At 43.2% G+C, this 22,902-nt stretch overlaps 1 long non-coding RNA gene across 1 annotated transcript in view; it reads right to left on the bottom strand.

Annotated features, from left to right (window-relative positions):
* Positions 1–22,902, bottom strand: part of LOC138769392 (uncharacterized) — a 95,606-nt gene that overhangs the window by 48,010 nt on the left and 24,694 nt on the right. Inside the window, exon 2 of the long non-coding RNA XR_011359248.1 lies at positions 19,281–19,357. This is a non-coding gene — a long non-coding RNA (uncharacterized lncRNA). The remainder of the gene's footprint in view (positions 1–19,280; positions 19,358–22,902) is intronic.

The raw sequence follows: 22,902 nt of genomic DNA, 5'->3' as shown, positions 1-22,902 counted from the left end.
AATTTTTATTGTCCTCCCTTATAAATGGAAATATACAGAATCTCATTTGATCATGTTACCAAAGAATCAATGATTTTTCTTTAATACATAATTTACTGTACAAAAATATTATTTTATAATTATGGCTCATATAAGGATTAGCAAGAACAGGCCTAGGGACTACCTCCTTATAAGAATTCACGTACAGTGAACCGAGCCGACATCCCTCCAATACAGAACCTCAGGATTGTGAATAATTTTTTAATACGGCCCTTTCCTCCAGCAAACATGAAAATTACATCGATATGATTTATATAATGTTTTTGTATACGGGCCCTTCGGTCCCTTCACAGACCTGTGAGAATTTTTAATGGAATTTTTTTTCTTTTCGAGGAATAACCCCATTTTTTGTCGCCCTTCTTTGCCGTCAGCGAGTTTCTGAATTATTGCAGCGTCTCAGTCAGAAAAAGGGGGGAGAGGAGGGTGCGTGTGACGATACAATGGGGGGGATTCATATTAAAAGAGCATCCTTATTAACTTATTCATTGCCTGAAATCTCCCCGCGGTGCGGTGCTCTGCAGTGCGACATTGTCACCTAGGTAGGGGTTAACAACAAAATACAATGGCGATAGAGGTAGGGTACAGTAGGTAGGGAAATCTCTCCTGCACCCCACATCTTCCAGCACACGCTCCACGTGCTTTATACAATGGTCGGAATTTCTCTTTATATTAAGACCCCCCCCCTTTTACATGTGCGCATCCTTGCACATCCCCCACTGTAGTGCTGTAGTTAGAGCAGTCAGGTGCATTATACGGAATCATCCTGGTATACAGTGTATGATGCCAACCTTCATTTTTGAATATTTTATCAAAGAATTCGAAAGCCGTCCGAACGCCGGACCCACGTGCCCCTTCCAGTACTAAAAATGGCTGACGGCGACGCATCTCGCACCTCCGAGCCACTCGTTCTCTACATCCCTTATTTTCTCTTTCATGCCAGCTACAATTCGCTTATATAGAAAGCAGCAAATCCATGTGACTCCCAGGATGTAAGACATTCTTCCTGCTCAAACACGGATGACAAAATGTACAGTAAGGGCTTACGCTTCCACGTGCCCCTCTACTGTACGGCACCCCTCACAATCCAATACAACATCCAATGTGCTTTTACGCTACACACGGACCGGACTCTCATGCCCCCCCTTCCTAAATACATCACAATCTTATCTTCCTTATACACACGAGTTAAACGAGATATACATGAAATAAAAAAACGTACATTCCGATTTATTATTCTTGGATACGCCCCCCATTACTCATATACTCCTCCCATTGAAAAAAAAATTCCAGATCTTCTCTTTTTTTTCATTTAGCATTTGGGGAATTTCAAAAATTTGAAAAAAAAATTAAACTTACATTTTGCCGACCCGCATTAATTCCGCATTTGCTGTGAAATCTCGTATCGTGCCAGATGTTGCATTGATGGAAGATGAAGATTTTTTTTTTTCCCTGTGAAATACACAGAGCCGGCCTTGTAGTGAGCTGCCTGGTTAACCCTGCGCTGGAAGAAGCCGCTCTCTCTCTCCACACTGTATGGGATAAAGGAATTTTAAAGCACGTGTTTTCTTCCTTTTGAATCCTTTCCAACTCCCTTGGTTTTGCTGGATGAAAAGCAGAAAGGATAAGACCCAGCCAGCTCTATATTGCCTTTCGCATGATCTGACTTTCTGGATGGCCGCTTGCTGTGTTTTAGTGGGAGAGGGGGGTGTGGGAGGAAGAGGAGGGAGGGATGTGAAGAGGAGGGGGGGTACGGAGGGAGAGAGAGAGCAAGAGAGAGAGAGAGCTAAAATGGCATTGGCTTTGACAGTGTGTAGAGGAGACTGGAAGGGGTGGGAAAGAGAAAAAAAGGAGAGGGCGGGAGAGGGGAAGGGAGAAAGCAGATAAAGGCAGAGGGAAGATGAAAAAAGGAAGAAAAAAGGTGAAGGTGACAGAAGAGAGAGTAAAAAAAAAAAATTATAAAATGAATTGAGCAGATCCCCACGGCGCCACCTCCCTCCATGGGAATTTCACTCAATTTCCGAAAATGTGTCCATAAACATCAAGAATTTAGCGGGGGAAAAAAATTATGCAACATTTTTTTTTTTATTTCGTAGACATGAGATCATTCCACATCTCATCGAAACCAGAGAGGAATTACTTATCGAATCAATTGGCGTCGGTGTACATCGGTCTGATAGCTTTGCATGTGCTTTGAGTTTGTTGAAAATGATACAAATAAAAGTATATGATATGTAGAATGAATGTAAGGTCCGTTGGATTATAGACAAACTGGTACAAATGCTTGAGCTGTTATGGTTGAATCTAGGGTCTTCTTCATAAGATTTTATGTAGATGTTGATACAGACAGTTTGTCATTGGATGTTTGTTTTGTGAACTATGATGGGTTATTCCCATCTCAATCTGTTTTATAGGACCCCGACGCATAAGAAGTTTATAGCAGCACCAATATCTGATTGGAATTTATCATATTCATTTCTGGTCCGATTAGAATTAACCAGATTGATCAGATATGATTTGGTCCAAATAACTTTGTCCCGAATCAAAAGCATCCCACTTGCCCCCTGTGTATAACCCTCTGGGGGTCTCCTAGGTGCCCGGTGCCTAGGAGGTCCCCATCCACAGCAGTAAAGTACGTATGTGTGGTATTGTAGGGCTAGTAGTAATAGCTGCTGGCTTTAGCGATTCATCGGGAACAGGTTTTTGAATTTGCAGAATTGGTGAATTTTGGAGAAATATGGAATAAACTTGCTTTGTGCCAGATCAGTTTGCTCATCTCTAACCACACGGTATATCACGTTACTTCTCTAGGAACCACTTCTACGGGACACAATGTTATCGTTACGTTCCAGCATCCTTCGCGGTAAAGGTTGCTTGGTGAAATTTGTTATAAAAGTCATTTTTGCTATCAGTCACCTCCTAGTATAAGATGTCATACTAATATTCCACATCTATCCAAAGATGGAGCTTACATTAATGTTCATATCTGATATATTCTTTCCTTATAACAGAGCGAGGGGTGGATGGTGTCCTGTCTCCTCTAGTGATGGCCACAAGATAAGGATGATTAATGGCCGACCCTCTCATACCTTCTCTGAGCAACTACTGAGGGATGAGGAGAGGGATGAGGAGATGCTGAAATCCTCACAGCCATCTGTTTGATCTATCTATCTATCTATCTATCTATCTATCTATCTATCTATCTATCTATCCATCTCCTTCCTGTCTATCTATCTATCTATCTATCTATCTATCTATCTATCTATCTATCTCCTATCTATCTATCATCTATCTCCTATCTATCTATCTATCTATCTATCTCCTATCTATATCCTATCTATCTATCATCTATCTATCTCCTATCTATCTATCTATCTATCTATCTATCTATCTATCTATCTATCTATCATCTATCTATCTATCATCACCTAAATGCTCCATCAACATCCCAGCAGATCAGATTATACAGCTTCACCTGTCAGCGACTCTTTAGTATAGTGTCAGCTATTGATTTCTATTATCAGCCACATCTGATTGAGCTTTATAGATCTTCTTCTACTCTCAGAATATTCCATCACATCGTATACACAACTCTTCAGGTCTCTGTGATCACATATAATTGTGTTGCAGTCATTAATGTTCCCTCTATTGGGTATTGATGACATGTAAGTGACAGCGGGACTAGGTCAGATCAGGAGATAGATAGATAGATAGATAGATAGATAGATAGATAGATAGATAGATAGATAGATAGATAGGAGAGATAGATAGATAGGAGATAGATAGATAGATAGATAGGAGATAGATAGATAGATAGATAGGAGATAGATAGATAGATAGATAATAGCTAGATAGATAGATAGTAGATAGATAGATAGATAGATAGATAGAAGATAGATAGATAGAAGATAGATAGATAGATAGATAGATAGATAGATAGGAGATAGATAGATAGGAGATAGATAGATAGATAGATAGATAGATAGATAGATAGATAGGAGATAGATAGATAGATAGATAGATAGATAGATAGATAGATAGGAGATAGATAGATAGATAGATAGATAGATAGATAGGAGATAGATAGATAGATAGATAGATAGATAGATAGATAGATAGATAATAGATAGGAGATAGATAGATAGATAGATAGATAGGAGATAGATAGGAGATAGATAGATAGATAGATAGATAGATGATGGATAGATAGATAGATAGATAGATAGATAGGAGATAGATAGATAGATAGATAGATAGATAGATAGATAGATAGATAGGAGATAGATAGATAGATAGATAGATAGATAGATAGGAGATAGATAGATAATAGATAGATAGGAGATAGATAGATAGATAGGAGATAGATAGATAGATAGGAGATAGATAGATAGATAGATAGATAGAAGCAAAAATTGGCAGCACCCCAATGCCTCTGTTCACACTGTAGGTTGCATGCTGCATGTGGCTGAAGCACAGACAAAAATGCAACAGCTCCTGTGGGGGGGGGGGGGGGGAGTATGTACGTTAAGCACTTTTTTTCCTTCTTTTTTTTTTTTTTTTTATAGATAGATAGAATTTGTAAACCAAGACTATCCACTTACTTTAGTGATTCTGGGAATATATTTGAAGCATATCAAGTTATTATTCTAAAAATGTGGTCACCCTGGTGCATAACATCTATACCATCCCCAATTCTGCCGCCGCCATTGTCCCAGAATGGATCCTGTTCCATATAGTTTTTCTGTTTGAGGTCGACAAGCGTACTACCCACCGAACCAATCGGGGGCTGCAGTAGTGTTTTATCCCAGCTGCTGATTGGCTATGAAAGAATGGCGGAGGGAGCGAGGAAGCTGTAGTTCTTATCACCATATTAAGTATAATATTACACCTTGAAATGGCCCTTTAGGTCTCACATTCCCATTAAAAGACAATTTTTATTTTTAAGGGAAAATAAATAAAAAATAAATGAAGTAAAAAAGGAAATAATAAAATTCCTCAATGCTTGCATTAAAAAAAAAACGAGTGATAAAAAGCAGCGATTGTTTTTGCTACACTGCCAGTTTTGGTGCAACGCTCTAACATTTTTGGGCAAAACACAAAGTCATAATAAGTCACTATAATTTTACACCAAATACTACTCAAACATTCCTAAAAATGTATAAATTAACATTATAAATTCCCCCCATACTGTATAAAATGTGAAAGCCCTGATGTCATGATTATCTAGAATTCTGGTAAAATGTGATCTTCCAGAGGAAAAAAAACTACACCAACCTTCCAGTACTTATCAGTTGCTGTATTCCCTACAGGAAGCGGTATTTTTTTCCAGTCTGGAGAGCAGGAATGGTTTTCTATGGGGATTCGCTGCTGCCTTGGACAGTTCCTGACATAAACAGAGGTGGCAGCAGAGAGCACTATGTCAGACTGGAAAGAATACACCACTTCCTGCAGGACATGTAGCAGCTCATAAGTACTGGAAGACTTGAGATTTTTTTAAAAGAAGTAAATTACAAATCTCTGGCACCATTTAATTTAAAAGAATTTTTTTTTTTGTGAACAACCCCTTTAAATCCAGTTTGATAACTTTTTTTAGTGACAGTTTTATAATTCATTACATCTGACAATCTGGTCTGTCACCTATCAAGTCTCATTGCCGGATTTAAGTGTCAGCCAGTCAGTGACTGGGGCAGGATGCCACTCCAGTCACTGATTGGCTAAGCAGGCAGTCCGTCAGCCGGGATGGGCACTCTCCCTTGCGTTGTGACCTCATCATAACTTGTGAGAAAATGCCTTCTGGTGAGGATTCCGTGGCCGGTGACATTGTGCATCGTGGGCACGGAGAGAGGTAAGCAATGCTTGCTTGTTATTTTTTTCCTGACCCTGCTATCTGTCAAAAGTTTGTTAGGGTCGGACTTCTTCTTAAAAATTAAAAAATAAATAAAAAAATAAATAAAAAATCGGCCTTGAATTTTTTGTACAAACACAGCGTAAATTTGGAATAAATAACAAATTCCAATATGCAAGCACAATAAAATTACATCGGTTCAATTATATAGACATTGGATTATCGGACAACCATAGAAAGGTTTACAGAGAAGAGCTGGGAATCTTTGAGAAAAACGGAAAAAATAAAGTTAGATATGTGTCAACCAAATCTTAAGATTTTAGTGGCCTACTCCATGTCTATACCCCTCTCCTAGCAGATGTCCGGGGAGAAAAGGATCAGGTTGGTTAGACTTAACATGTCCAGTACTTTTGTTCTTGGGGAGAAAAACTGTCTGTTTACAGATTTCCCCTTTGAGGACATAAGTACACTCAGCTGAGTAGCGTGTGCATGTGGGGATCAGGAGACATAGCTGTCTGATAAATTGGCCCGCAAAAGTCTCCTGCTTCTCATTGTCTGAGATTGCATATTAGAATGTCTTTGGATTATCGGATGCCGGATTAAAGGAAACTCGATAAAATTTCACTTTCTGTCATGTAACGTTTCCTGAATAAACACAAGCTTTTCATTTGGCTCAATTCACGGTTACACAGCTTACATGGGTTTACATGGGACTGCAGGTAAATTCTTTTACATGATGATAATCCACACATGAAATTAAAAGGATTGTCCAAAACTAGACATATTATTTCATTTTAACTTGGCTCCCTTAACTTCAATGGAGCAGAGCTGCAATACCACCCACTAACTGGGAACCAGAGTGGCACTGTTTCGGAAAGAAATAAATGATCTGAGTAATAGAATACACAGACTGAGGATAATATGGCAGCTTGTGTGGAGAGTGGTGTTGGTGCCAACATGCCATGGTCAAGGGATTCAGATATAGGGTTGTGGCAGTGTACAGAACACTCTCTGTAACCTTGTGAGCCCTTTAAACCTGTCCCCAACCAATGATTACTCCTCCTAATCTGACTCCTGGCTCTGAGGCCTGAACATATACGTATGATCACTGCTGGACAGAACATGTGCGGGGGGAAGGATTGGGGGGGAATCTGACGTCCCCTTTCCAGGACTGAACTTCATGTCTTCTAAGAACAGAGCCTCGCACGTGCAAGCAGGGGCCTGTACTCATTCCTCGGCCCGTCTACCCCAGATCACTGTGATGGGAGTGTACTCCGGGCGCTATTCTGAGGGTGTGTGAGGGGAGGAGGGGGGATTTTCTAGGAATCCATTCATCAGCCTTCGGGGAAGGATTCTTAGAGTTCACTTTCCCTTTTTTAGTCTGATCCCCCCCCCCCTCGTCTTATGGTATACTAGTCATCTTGGAAGACTGGAGGAAGCCATTTTGAGAGATAAACCACGAGTCCTCTAATCCAGCATTGATTCTTATTGGCTGATCAATAATAAGGGCCTCTGCCCATACACTGAAGGACAAAGTTAGCTGCACCCACCAACCGGTCTTGTGCTTAAAGGAGAAGTCTGGCGAAAATTTTTATTAAAGTATTGTATTGCCCCTCAAAAGTTATAAAAATCAGCAATATATTACAATATAATACTTATTACGGGAAATGCTTATAAAGTGTTTTTTTCCCTGCACTTACTACTGCATCAAGGCTTCACTTCCTGTATAAAATGGTGATGTCACTTCCTGGATAACATGGTGATGTCACGACCTGACTCTCAGAGCTGTGGGGGCTGTGGCTGCTGGAGAGGATGATAGCAGAGGGATGCTCAGTGTCCCTCCTGTGTCCCTCAGTGTCCCCCTGCCATCATCCTCTTCAGCAGCCACAGCCCACACAGCTCTGGGAGTTGGGTCATGACATCACCATGTTATCCAGGAAGTGACATCACCATTTTATCCAGGAAGTGACATCACCATGTTATCCAGGAAGTGACATCACCATGTTATCCAGGAAGTGACATCACCATGTTAACCAGGAAGTGAAGCCTTGGTGCAGTAGTAAGTGCAGGGAAAAAAACACTTTTTAAGCATTTCTCGTAATAAATGTATATTGGTGATTTGTATAACTTTTGGTGGGCAATACAATATTTTAATAAACATTTTCGCCGGACTTCTCCTTTAAGGGGTAGGCTTTCATGGTGATTTTCAACATCTGCTCTTAATTTCTCAAGATAGACAGGACATCACCAAGATGTCTGGCTGTGGCTTATTACCCTCTTCCCATTGAGAAAACATGCATGCTTGGAAAAACTTAGGGGGGGATTTATCAAGCATGGTGTAAAGTGAAACTAGCTCAGTTACCCCTAGCAACCAATCAGATTCCACCTTTCATTCCTCACAGATTCTTTGGAAAATGAAAGGTGGAATCTGATTGGTTGCTAGGGGCAACCAAGCCAATTCTACTTTACACCATGTTTGATAAATCTTCCCCTTAGTGTGCACATGTATGTGGCGATGGGAGAGGTAGTTGTTGGTTAAGGTAGCAGTATATTTACCATTAGGCTGGTCATACAAGTGGGCCACAATATGGCTGATCACTGTCTTACTAAACAGTGAACAATGAACTTATATAATGTGGAAAATAATTGGCCAAATCGAGAGATCGGGAAATGAGCGAGCCGGGCCGAGGTTCGGGTTTGTTAGAACTTGAATCCATCTGCATTTGTATCCCGTGGTCTTCCCGCTCTGTGGGGAAGGTGGAGACAGCTGCCAGGTCCACCTGGAAATCAGGTCATAGGCTACATCTCTATATTCCAGGCAGGACTCAGGCCGTCTTCACCTTCCCCACGGGATTCAAATGCCAATCGATTGGGTTTATACGAACCTGAACATTGGCCCATCTCGCCCATCTCAAATTTTCACCCAACCATATCGAAATAAATCCAACACGATCGATCATAGTCTCGCATCTGCCATGGTGAGCAATCATTCACTTGTAATTTACAAAATACAATCTCCTATGTATGGTCATACTGACGCGTCTGATTTACAGGAACCCACACGAATTGATAAAATATGGAACAATGATATAACCACCTCGATATGATGAGTTTATAGACTTCTGTTTTGGTGAGATGTTTGAAGAGTTTGTAGACGCCAGAGAAACCAATGTTAAAATGATTTTGTGCAAAAATAACACTGCAAAGTCTTGGAGAATTTTTTAGGTTTTCCTAATATGATGGGTTTTGTCTAGATTGACCAGGTGGTCTTCTTCTTTTAAAAAGTGGTGCAAATCATACCACCGTGGAAGTGGTGTAAAGATCCGTCCATAATGCACCACATTTCAAAAAGTTAATAGAACAGGCAAAGTGGCATCGCTTGTAACAGTGGTCACCAGTCACCAGAGTCATAAGTTGCCCATGTCGGATTCGGCTTAAGGCAAGCTTAAATTCAGCCATCACTCTGGCATGTGGGTGGGTTAGGATGGGCCGTAGGAGATCGGCGCCGATCATGAGATGGAAATGTGTTGGGGTACCTAACACAGGAGCCATGTTGGGGGCTATATTGGGGTATGTACCATAAATACTGTGTGGTACTTCTCAAAAGGAGAGTATTTGGGGATCTATCTAGACTATACTGCACTTCTTAAAAGATAGGTACATTGGGATATAATTCATACCATGTTGTATCTCTTAGACTATTTGGAGGTATCTAACATCTATTCTATGGTGTACATCTTAGGAAAGGAATTTTTGGGCATATTATCCCATATTATGCCATATTAAGTTGTATCTCCTAAAGGGTGAGTAACGGTGGCCATACACCTTCAATAACTGACTGATGAACAATTGTTCGGCTATCAGTTATTCCTCCCGTCCTCTCCATAAACATGAGTGTTAGGCACAGCTGAGTGTTCCTGTGTTCTCTATGGGGTGGGGAGGGGTAAGCAGTAGATAGGCAGCTCTGACTGCAGCTTATCTCTTAGAGAACAAAGGGGTCAGGACCTTTCTCCACCTACATCATCTGACAGTGGTAGATCAGTACAGCCCCATATTGGTGTCCAAACTGGCCACGGAAAGGTTAAGGAGACCTTAAGTTTTGGTATTTATCATGTTTCCTACATTGCACCTTGAAGAAGTTGGGTATGCTTGGGTATCCATCATTCATTACAGTATTTTGTACTACTCAGACTACAGGTATATAATACTATCATATATATATATATATATATATATATATATATATATATATATATATATAAAGTTTTCTCACCAATGAGAAAATAGGTATGTTAGGTTATCTATCATCTATACTTTATTTACATCTAAGAAGATGGGAATGTTTGGGTATCTAATATATATACATGTTGTACCTTTTAGACTATGAGCATGTTGGGGTATACTGTACATTATCCATATTCTGTTTTATCTCTTTAAAGATGAGTTGTCCCATCCATGGAAAGTGTTAGACCTCTGGGACTATAGATATGTTTTAGTATCTGTCTTCTATAGTAAGTTACATTTCCTAGGGTATGGATATGTAGGTATCTGTTATCTATACCATGTTATAGATCTAAATAGGTGGGTATGGTGTAGCATTTATCATCCATGCTACATTATACCTTTAAGAAGGGCAGTATTTTGTAGTAGCTACATTGTACGTCTTAGAAGGTGGGTATGTTATATTGTCTATCATCCATACTACTCTGTACGTTTTAGAAGCTGGTTATATCGTAGTAGCTACATTGTAAATCTTAAAAGGTGAGTATGTTGTAGTATCTATGTTGTACATCTTAGAAGGTGTGTATGTTGTATCTACGTTGTACATCTTAGAAGGTATGTTGTAGTATCTATGTTGTACATCTTAGAAGGTGAGTATGTTGTATCTACGTTGTACATCTTAGAAGGTGGGTATGTTGTATCTACATTGTACATCTTAGAAGGTGAGTATGTTGTAGTATCTACGTTGTACATCTTAGAAGGTGAGTATGTTGTAGTATCTATGTTGTACATCTTAGAAGGTGAGTATGTTGTAGTATCTACGTTGTACATCTTAGAAGGTGGGTATGTTGTAGTATCTATGTTGTATGTCTTAGAAGGTGAGTATATTGTAGTAGCTACATTGCACATCTTAGAAGGTGAGTATATTGTAGTAGCTACGTTGTACGTCTAAGAAGGTGAGTATGTTGGGTATTCAGGATCCATACTATGCTTTACCTCTCTAAAGATAAGCATGTTGAGGTTTCCATCCATACTATATTGCACCTCTTACAAGATGCATATGTTGCAGGATCTCTCAATCATGCTATATTGTACCCCTTATATGAGTATATTGCCGTATTTATTCACAGTGGTTATGCTGGGGTATGTATTATTAATGATGGGCATATTGGGCCATCTACTTTATGTTTCTTCCACTCCAAGTTGTAGCCCCCTAATGGTATATACTACTATCGTAGCCATCACATTCTGTATATATCATGTATGTCAGATGATGATTGGACCTACATATCCAATTATATTCAAGTAGCTATAATCTGACACCGATGGTCAGAATAAGGGGGAATGGTCCTTATACCGGGCCCTTACCCCTCTCCCTGTATGTAGCACTCACTCGATGGAAGCCCAATATGTTTTTCCTGCGGCTGTCTTGATGCCAGTCATATCCCTATTGTCTGGCATGACTAGGGAGCTGCCTGTACTGATGTGCCCCCAATATTGGTATAAATAAACCTAATACACAGGCAGATGGCGACACGAGCGAGCATACGAGAGACAGACTTGCAGAATACACTGTAGTTAAAAGTCATATTTGGCTGTTGTATTTATAGGGTTTATAAATAGACCTAGACGCGCATCAGACGGGAAGGAGGCTGTGTATCGGGGCTGCACACAACGTACAAAGCTGACCCAGATTTAGGAACTTGCGCACTGGGGGAAGACGAGAGCGAAAAATTCCCATTTTGCAGAACCTTGTCTTGTTTAAAGGATCCATTATTAACCCTACATGCAGTTCCGGTATTCATATAGCGGAAGCTCAAAACAGATCCTTACCGGTACAGATGTAGCAGAGCCAAGTTAGTCATTATCATTGTTATCTGTTTTACATAGGACTGCAGATCAGCTAGTGAGGTATCTCACACACACACACACACACACACATATATATATGCAATTTTACTGTTACATTGGTCGGAACCGATCAGTAATTTTTGTTGTGTACTGACAAGCGCATAACATTCCCCTTCAGCCATATTACTTGTGGAACTCTGCTACATCTGTATGTATTTAGCACTACTAAGATATATCCGTATATATATCTAAGTACTATATATGCTTTATTTCATGGATCGTCTTTATTCCCTTCAGCCATTTCCGTACCTAGCGGCATTGATGTGGTTAAAAGCTGCAAAACCGAGTCCACCTTACCCGGCTATTGTGGATTCTCTATTCACCGGTTCTGTTTAATAGCCGCCTTTAAGAACCTGCTTCTCCCGGTCTCTTATGGTTTCCTAAGGCTTCACCCTTTCAGCGTCGCCCGCTCTGCCACTCCTTTCCTGCCTGTACCAGTCTGCTCTCTGTCTCTCCCCTTCTCTTTTTTTCAGATTTTCTTGTCTCTTTTTTTTCGCTCCCGGCCTGTCCCCTTTTCCCTCTTGTAACCACAGAAACCTGCCGGCGTTTGTCTGTAGACAGGTCCGACAGGGCGGTGGGCCTTCGAAAAAACTGCACGCTAGCCCAGCCCTCTACGGGCCGTGCCAGGCGGACGCCATTTCAGAGCTCCCTGAATCCAGAGCCGTACAAAATGGTGGCACCTCTCCAACTGCAGCATGGGAGCAGCTGTAGGGAGCCGTCGCCGTGCCCGTTCTGCACAATGCTGGACAAAAAACCGAGCTCGATGACTAAAATAAAATGTTCCACCGGGGTTGACGTGCTGTACACGACGAAAAAGGATGTACTATTTCATACGGAGGTAGCAGAGCTAAGGTGGGGATTTAACCGTTTGGAGCTGCATTGTATGAGTCGAGATAATGCCGGTCAGTTTACCTGTATGACCAGAGATTGTACGGTAATAGAATCATGACATGTGCCCCTTGACATACTCAACGCCACTATATATGTCCACAATCCGGACTATACATAGTGTGTACCCAGTGTGTCTTCTCTGACACCTTTAGATCATAAGAGTCAAGAGACAAAACATAAACCTTCTTGTAGGTAAACAGTTCAACCCCATGAAGACGCTTGTCCCGTCCATGACACCAAAAGGAGTCAAGTGAAACATTTCTACACATCCCTGATGGGTGAGGGGGCTGCTTGTATCTTTTGGCCCCTTGGGTGGCAGTTTAGTGGCCATCGATGTGCCCAATCTGGGGGCAAGTTCTCACTGGAGTCCAGCAGCCCCTTCACCAGGGTAGACCTGATGGCCTTATGGTCATTTGTCCAACGTTATAACAAGTCAAATGCCAAAATCTCAGGTTTGGACAACATTGCTGAACCCGAGAGTTTGGCATTTGACTCTGGAGAAGTTGGATGCAGCCCTAGGGTTGCCAGGAAAACATGGTTACAACCATAGGCCTACGGCTGTATCAGTGTTTTCCTGGCAGCCCTAAGGCTATGTTCACACTACGTAAGTTTCGTAATATCGCGGCCGTTGTTGCAGATTTGAAACAATGGCAGTGATTACTACAGAACTTACATAAAGCTGCCATCTATGGAATCCTGGCTGGAGTGTATACATATAGGGGGAGATTTATCAAACATGGTGTAAAGTGAAACTGGCTCAGTTGCCCCTAGCAACCAATCAGATTCCATCTTTCATTTTCCAAAGAGTCTGTGAGGAATTAAAGGTGGAATCTGATTGGTTGCTAGGGGCAACTGAGCCAGTTTCACTTCACACCATGTTTGATAAATCTCCCCCATAGCATACGATCTGGCCGGAATCGCTAGCGGCGCCGCAAAGAACTGACATATTACTGAATAGCGGCCACAGAAAACCTATCACTGCACACAATGGAGCGAGCGTCTGGGATGATCTTCTCTGACACCGGCCGTTCTGTGACTCACAAAGTGGGAACATGGCCTCGGGCTGTATCCAACTTCTCCAGACTCCTGGAGTTAAATGGCAAACTTTCTGATTTGGAAAATGTTGCCGAACCTGAACAGCTCAGCAACTCTGCTCAACACTACTCATATGCCGTGCCACCAATGCTGGTCCTCTGGTCTCGTTCTACTCATCCCTCTAAATGTGTTTGTGAAAGACTTTGTGGGAAACAATATGGCTGCCATCACAGCTTTCCTAGAATCCTGAATGGTAGATCTTCCTGATGAACAGCCTACACCGTCTTATTGATCACCGTTGTGTTCCAACACTAATAATTTCTCACCACTTTCAATATCCTTGCTTGCCATCAATGAACGGAAACATTCACTGCTTCCATTCAGAGGCTGATGCCCATCCTGCTCCCACTATACCACATAGATTCCGATAGGTGAAATCACCCATTACAGTTGATACTGATTTCGATTTGACGCTGATTCTGTTGCCTTGTTTACCCAGTGTGAACACACACTATGGGGCACGTTCTCTTCTTCAGCCTCTGCCTCTTTCCTTTCACTTATCACAAACACAAAATAAATTGCAAAGAATCGAAATAGAAACGTTAAAGGTTTCATTATGCGATGAGTAAACCTTATTACTCAAATGTGGAAACCCCCTTTAAGCCCTGTGTTTTGTGCCCTGAGTGTTCTTTGCCTACAGACTGGCAGCGAGCTACCAATATAAAGGCATCTGGAAGTGGAGCACACTTTTAGTTTGTGGGGGAAGGGTCCCGAGCTGGGGGGTGTTTGTTATTGAGACAGACTGGGGTCAAAGGTGACACCATCCCAGCTGCAGACAGTCTGGGACTGCAGACAAGGTCAGAAGGCAAGCAGGGGTCACAGCGGCTGAGCAGACAGCAGCTGAAGCCTCCTATACCACATCAGATAGGAAGTGACCTTTAACCTACTCAGCCTTTCCTATCTATCGGCAGGGTTACCAAGACCCCTGGGACCCTCTTTGTGTGACACAATGCACAAATAGGAAGGAAAAAAAACACATTGCCCCAGGAGGTATTGCTGCTCAGACGCTAATCGAGGCTTCTCCTGCAACAGGTCGCAGAGTAGTCAGGTGTTATGAGGAGAGGGGCTGCGGCAGAGATCTGCACCGTGTACGTATACGTCCCACCCAGGACATGGGAAGCCCCATGTACCCCACATAAAAGGGATGATCATATAACTTTCCCTCAAACTAGATGACATTTCTGGTAGAACACGTGAAACTTTTCTGAAGTAGAAGGGGGTCCCCTCCACTAGGCAGAGCAGGGGTCACCTCTCATTCTGACGAGATACATGCTACATATGACACGGATGGATTTATTTCCCCGCTGGCTTGTGGTTGTGAGACCTATCATATAGAAATACTTTTTTTATTTTTTTATCTCAAAAGTGAAGTTCCCCTTTAAAAGTAACATAAAAATGACTCCTTGCTGTCAGTGAATGGAAACCTGATTCCTGATCACACAGCTGAGAGTCTGTAACACAAGAGTATCATCAATCACTGCCTTTTTTTTCTATGGACGTAAAATATGATCCGTAAAATATGTCCGTAACAGAGTAGCGTGTGGACAGTATTAGACCCATTGAGGGAGATTTATCAAACATGGTATAAAGTGAAACTGGCCCAGTTGCCCCTAGCAACCAATCAGATTCCACCTTTCATTCCTCACAGACTCTTTGGAAAATGAAAGGTGGAATCTGATTGGTTGCTAGGGGCAACTGAGACAGTTTCACATGTTTGATAAATCTCCCCCATTGTATTCTATGGGCTGTTGCACATGATCATGTATGCCCAGACTGCAGCATGAACAGACCGGCTACTATATGGACTGTATTGCGGTCCAGGCTCATAGAACCCTATTAACCCTACAGTCCGTGATTTTAGGACGTCCATGGCTGACCATCCGTCCATTCTGGAGCTGCGGTTTTGCAGACAGATGTGTGCCTTAGGCTGGGTACACATATTACAGATGTATGCTGTGAATTGCCGTGGTTTTGCTATATGACTATAGGCCGTGCATTATGACACGTTGTGGGTTTTCCCCCCTAATTTAGTAAAAATTGTGTCATAAATGCGACACGATGAGCGCAGCGTGGTTACCTACAGCGCCTACAGCTGGGTCTGTATATAAGTTTGCATCTCATATTTCATGGAATGAATAATTCTTCCATTCCATTCAAAGTGACTCGCACCATGACGGAACCCTTTGTCAGTCATTGGCTTACGATGCCAGTGTGACCTACATGCGTGCTTCCATTCAATGACAGCAAGCAGAAATCCTGAACGCAGTTGGTTTTTAGAAAGTTACGGCACTTTTTATTATGTAATGGTTAAAGGGGTACTCCAGCGAAAATGTTTTTCTTTCAAATCAACTGGTTTTAGAAAGTTATATAGATTTGTAATTTACTTCTATTTCAATATCTTAAGTTTTCCAGTACTTATCAGCTGCTGTAAGTGGTGTATTCTTTCCAGTCTACAGAATACACTACTTCCTGCAAGACATACAGCAGCTGATAAGTACTGGAAGACTGATGATTTTTACATAGAGGTAAATTACAAATCTATATAACTTTCTGACACCAGTTGATTTGAAAGAAAAAAAAATTTAATTGAGATGTGGCGATGTTCCCCAGTTTGGACCATTCACGGTGTGTCTGGGACCCATCAATCACCAGTAATCTCTGAGGATCCAGCAAGTGATCCCTACAGCACCACCACTGGAGAAATGAAGTTCCTATTGAACAGGCCACGTAATGTACAGACATGCCGGGTCCTTTCTGTAGTCATCATGGTTCAGAATGGGGGTACAATCCCTCTCTTTTTATCTCAGGATTCTAATCCAGACAGTTCAGTCCATCCGTCCACCCTTGAAGCCCTAGCCAAGCTCAGGGGGCGGCAGCTGAGTTTTAATCCCGTTTTAGCAGCCAAATTGGTAATTTTTTGCACCAAAATTGCAGGTTGTGTTACCCTAATAATAGCGGAGTGTTCTGAGGTATCATTATCCGCAAGTATGAATGTGTCTATCGCAGCCACCATAAAGCACTGTCTAATTTCACCTTCCACAATCATCCATCACCTCAAATGTTACTTTTACCCACAATCCATCATCGTTCCACATATAATCCTGACCAGAAATGTCAGCTCTACAAGTCGGAGCTCTACAGGCCGGAGCTATACACGGAGCTCTATCAGAGCTCTACAGGCTGGAGCTATACACAGAGCTCTACAGGCCGGAGCTATACATGGAGCTCTATCAGAGCTCTACAGGCTGGAGCTATACACGGAGCTCTACTGGAGCTCTACAGGCCGAAGCTATACCCAAAACTCTAGGGGCCGGAGCTTTACACAGAGCTCTACAGGCCGGAGCTATACACAGAGCTCTACAGGCCGGAGCTATACATGGAGCTCTATCAGAGCTCTACAGGCTGGAGCTATACACGGAGCTCTATCAGAGCTCTACAGGCTGGAGCTATACACGGAGCTCTACTGGAGCTCTACAGGCCGAAGCTATACCCAAAACTCTAGGGGCCGGAGCTTTACACAGAGCTCTACAGGCCGGAGCTATACACAGAGCTCTACAGGCCGGAGCTATACATGGAGCTCTATCAGAGCTCTACAGGCTGGAGCTATACACGGAGCTCTATCAGAGCTCTACAGGCTGGAGCTATACACGGAGCTCTACTGGAGCTCTACAGGCCGAAGCTATACCCAAAACTCTAGGGGCCGGAGCTTTACACAGAGCTCTACAGGCCGGAGCTATACACAGAGCTCTACAGGCCGGAGCTATACATGGAGCTCTATCAGAGCTCTACAGGCTGGAGCTATACACGGAGCTCTATCAGAGCTCTACAGGCTGGAGCTATACACGGAGCTCTACTGGAGCTCTACAGGCCGAAGCTATACCCAAAACTCTAGGGGCCGGAGCTTTACACAGAGCTCTACAGGCCGGAGCTATACACAGAGCTCTACAGGCCGGAGCTATACATGGAGCTCTACAGGCCGGAGCTATACATGGAGCTCTATCAGAGCTCTACAGGCTGGAGCTATACACAGAGCTCTACAGGCCGGAGCTATACATGGAGCTCTATCAGAGCTCTACAGGCTGGAGCTATACACGGAGCTCTACTGGAGCTCTACAGGCCGAAGCTATACCCGAAACTCTAGGGGCCGGAGCTTTACACAGAGCTCTACAGGCTGGAGCTATACGCAGAGCTCTACAGGCCGGAGCTATACCCGGAGCTCTACAGGCCGGAGCTATACATGGAGCTCTATCAGAGCTCTACAGGCTGGAGCTATACACAGAGCTCTCTCGGAGGTCTACAGGCCGGAGCTATACACGGAGCTCTATCGGAGCTCTACAGGCCGGAGCTATACACGGAGCTCTACAGGCTGGAGCTATACACGGAGCTCTATCAGAGCTCTACAGGCCGGAGCTATACACGGAGCTCTATCGGAGCTCTACAGGCCGGAGCTATACACGGAGCTCTACAGGCTGGAGGTATACACGGAGCTCTATCGGAGCTCTACAGGCCGGAGCTATACACGAAGCTCTACAGGCCGGAGCTATACACGAAGCTCTATCGGAGCTCTACAGGCTGGAGCTATACACGGAGCTCTCTCGGAGGTCTACAGGCCGGAGCTATACACGGAGCTCTATCGGAGCTCTACAGGTCGGAGCTATACACGGAGCTCTACAGGCTGGAGCTATACACGGAGCTCTATCGGAGCTCTACAGGCCGGAGCTATACACGAAGCTCTATCGGAGCTCTACAGGCCGGAGCTATACACGAAGCTCTATCGGAGCTCTACAGGCCGGAGCTATACACGAAGCTCTATCGGAGCTCTTCAGGCCGGAGCTATACACGGAGCTCTACAGGCCGGAGCTATACACGAAGCTCTACAGGCTGGAGCTATACACGGAGCTCTATCAGAGCTCTACAGGCCGGAGCTATACACGGAGCTCTATCGGAGCTCTACAGGCCAGAGCTATACACGAAGCTCTATCGGAGCTCTACAGGCCGGAGCTATACACGAAACTCTATCGGAGCTCTACAGGCCGGAGCTATACACGAAGCTCTACAGGCCGGAGCTATACACGAAGCTCTACAGGCCGGAGCTATACACGAAGCTCTATCGGAGCTCTTCAGGCCGGAGCTATACATGAAGCTCTACAGGTCGGAGCTATACCCGGAGCTCTACCATTCCAGGGTTAAAAATGCTACTACTATCAGAGGAGTACACCACAGCTCATATCTGTATAGTATCACATTACATATAGTGGATAGAACACGTAATGTTACCTACCTTACTATAGGAGCCGAGGTCAGAGATGAGACAGATGGATTGTCTATGGGACTGCAGCCTGATATCTTCTACGGTCCCTGAAAACACAAGAGACAACAAGACTGAGAGCTCTGAATATATGGCCGGAAAATTTAAGGGTTTATTCTAAGACACCGATTTGTTTGTGCAGCATGTACATGGATCTCTCCAGGGCCCATACACTTTAATAGGAGAGTAACAGGAATTTCTGCAAGAGATCTGCCACATATGGATTCACCCTTAGGCCACGTTCACACAACGTAAGTTGTGTATTAATCACGGCCGTTGTTACCGATGTGCAACAACGGCCGTGATTAATACACAACTTGCACTGCATTCTGAGGGAATCCCGGCCGTTGTGTATACGCATATTATACAAGTGTATACTCACAAATGAAGATTATCCGGCCGCTACTGCAGTACCAGCCAGGATTGTCTTCACTAACACCGGCTGTACTGATCCTGTACTGATCCTGTACTGATCCTGAGTTACATTCTGTATTATACTCCAGAGCTGCACTCACTATTCTGCTGGTGAAGTCCCTGTGTACATACATTACATTACTGATCCTGTACTGATCCTGAGCTATATCCTGTATTATACTCCAGAGCTGCACTCACTATTCTGCTGGTGGGGTCACTGTGTACATACATTACTGATCCTGAGTTACATCCTGTATTATACCCCAGAGCTGCACTCACTATTCTGCTAGTGGGGTCACTGTGTACATACATTACTGGTCCTGTACTGATCCTGAGTTACATCCTGTATTATACTCCAGAGCTGCACTCACTATTCTTCTGGTGGGGGTCTCTGTGTATATACATTACATTACTGATCCTGAGTTACATCCTGCATTATACTCCAGAGCTGCACTCACTATTCTGCTCTGTTCATACATCTCATACAGTATTTATCTCATCTCTCTCTCTTTTGTCCCTAATACCCTTTGTCAGCTCTTACATCATCACTCTTCGTATCTTTTTTTACTTGATTACATCATTGCTATATTTTCCCTCTAGTTAATAAATTACATGACAAGTCTTCCTCTCTCTATCTCTGGTAATACCTATATTGCTCTGTGCTGCTGTGAGCCAATGTAATCCAGCTGGATATACATAGTGCTGGTTTGAGCCATGCATAATAGAATGAAATAATACAGGACTATGGGCCAGTAATTTATAAGGAACCTAATGGATGTATAGTAATGAGGGGCCGACACATGGGGTTACCACATTCTCCATTTGGCAGGCCCGTCCCTCCCCACGACTACCATGTACAAGGTGTTTCCTGCCGATTTGTCCACCACTGGACATGATTTACACAACTCTGAAGAATGTTGAAAACGTATTCTTAGAAGGTGAAAGATTTAGGGATTTTTCACCCAGGGTGCACAGACATCTGCAGCCTTTTAAGTTTCATGTTCTACTAATAAATGGGCAGCATAGTATAACTTCTCTGCGGCCCAGTACAACTTCTCTGCTCCACAGTACAACTTCTCTGCTGCCCAGTACAATTTCTGAAGTGCAGTGTGAATTAGTGTATATATAATTTCTGGGCATGCATACTCTGCTCTGCTGAGCATGCATGTGTTCTCAATAGTGAGAAGAGAAAGACCTCTGACAGCTTAAAGGGGTACTCCAGCGAAAAGCTTTTTCCCCAGTAATTAAAACACATTACAAATATAACTGTGTAATATAACTGTGTTATATAACTGTGTAATAAGCTTCAATCACCTATCTTCCCCCTCTTCCCTATCTTTTCTCCCCTCAATCCCCCACCAGGTAGTGAAGTAAAATCATTCTTACCTAATGACTGTTGACCCCAGGCAGTTCTGTGGCAGCCATTTTGTGACAATGACATCATAAAAAGGGAGGTGGGTCTAAGCCCTGTCAGATGACTCAGGTTGCTCAGCTCTGATTGGCTGAACAAGATGTAAGCCATCTAACAGTTCTACAGAGTCAGTCAGACATCACAGGAGACAAAGTGCATCATGGGAAAGCCCAAACCAGGAAGTAAAGAAGAAATGAAGCCACCAACTGGAGCTTCAGGGACCTGCAAACAGATGGAAGTTCAAACGGAGACAGACTCCAGAGGGATGGTAAGTGTAAAAACAATTTTTATGATTGATTGCTTTTTTTTTTCTCGGCACCCCCCAATCAGTAGACAGAGATCATGTGACCTACATCTCTCATTCAGTTTGCTTGCTGAGTACAGATTGAGGATGCAGACATCTCAGGGGGTGGAGAGGGGCGGGGCATGGGCAGAGAGTGGGCGGTTAGTTGATAGGAGGCACAGTGAAGGGAGGAGCATAGGCAGGAGGGAGAGTGGTTATGGGTATGGGCAGTTGTGGCGGAGTGGCACAGGTAAGTATACATCACTGCCACGTTCCCCGCAGCATTGCAGATTATGTGTTTTATCCTGGAAAAATTTTTTGTATAAAAAAAGGAATTATCATCCATCATTTTCAACATTTCTGCTTGCTGTCAGTGAATATTTCCTTAACATTCCTTAAGGGTACTTTCACACACACCGGATCTGCAGCGGATTTCACTGCGGATCTGCAGCGGGAAATCCGCTGTGGATCCGGTGTGCGTGAATGCACCCTGAAAGAGTATTCCACGATTATCTTTGATTTATTAGATAGTAAACCCCGAGCCTTATATATGTGTAATATAATGTAATCATGTCTTCTGCGCTGTTTCTCTGCGTTCCCAGCTGAGTGAAGGCCCGCTAAGGCAATCATTGGCTTCGGTGCAAAATAAAAACAGAAAAAAAGATAGATTTCTAAGTCTGTTGTGAGACCACTTTATTGGGGTAGCGCTGGCACCTAGTGGGTACAACTTTTTTCTGTGTTTATTTTGCACCTTGCCCCCACTGGCCCTCTATGGGAACATCCTTTTTTTAGTACTCCAGCCAGCTTGCAAGCACCACCGTGGACTCCAGACACTGCACCAGTCACATCTGCAACCCCTCAAGTCGGGGTGATACGCACATAGCCCAAGTGGCATCAAGGCGAGCCTTGAATCTGCATCTACTGCCTACCTGCAGCCTCTTGCCTTTTTTTTTCTTATACAATCGTTGGCTTCTGCAGGACAGTGCAGTGATTGGCTGAGTGGGCCGTCACTGGAAACCCGGAGACACCGCCAGAGACAGTGGGGTGAGCGCATAAAGGTAAGTATGGTCTCTTTATTATTATTATAATAATTATTATTATTATTATTCATAGCAGCACACTTTATACTCTTTCTAAGGCTATAGCAGTATATTTACGCAGTGGAATCATGCCTTCAATATAGTCTAGCAAAACCAAAAACCTAGAGCTAAGCAACGGAGGTTCCAAGGAGTGTGTGTGTGTGTATAGGGGGGTCATTAGGACCAGGTGAGTTTTGAATGTTTTTTTTCAAAAGGGAATGGGAGGAATAGAGACCGGCCGTTCTGTGTCTCTGAAAAGATTATCCCGGCCGGTATTGCAGTACCGGCTGGATGATCTTTCGGGCCGCAGACTTCTGATGCGGGCGCATCCTTGCGTGCCCGCATCAGAACTCCCCACTGCACACGGCCGGATCCACTCGCTCCACAGTGTGCACTGACATGGTTTTC

Source organism: Dendropsophus ebraccatus, chromosome 12, assembly GCF_027789765.1.
Source record: "Dendropsophus ebraccatus isolate aDenEbr1 chromosome 12, aDenEbr1.pat, whole genome shotgun sequence".
In the NCBI taxonomy this organism is placed as follows: domain Eukaryota; kingdom Metazoa; phylum Chordata; class Amphibia; order Anura; family Hylidae; genus Dendropsophus; species Dendropsophus ebraccatus.
This window is presented reverse-complemented; position numbering and strand designations above follow the sequence as displayed.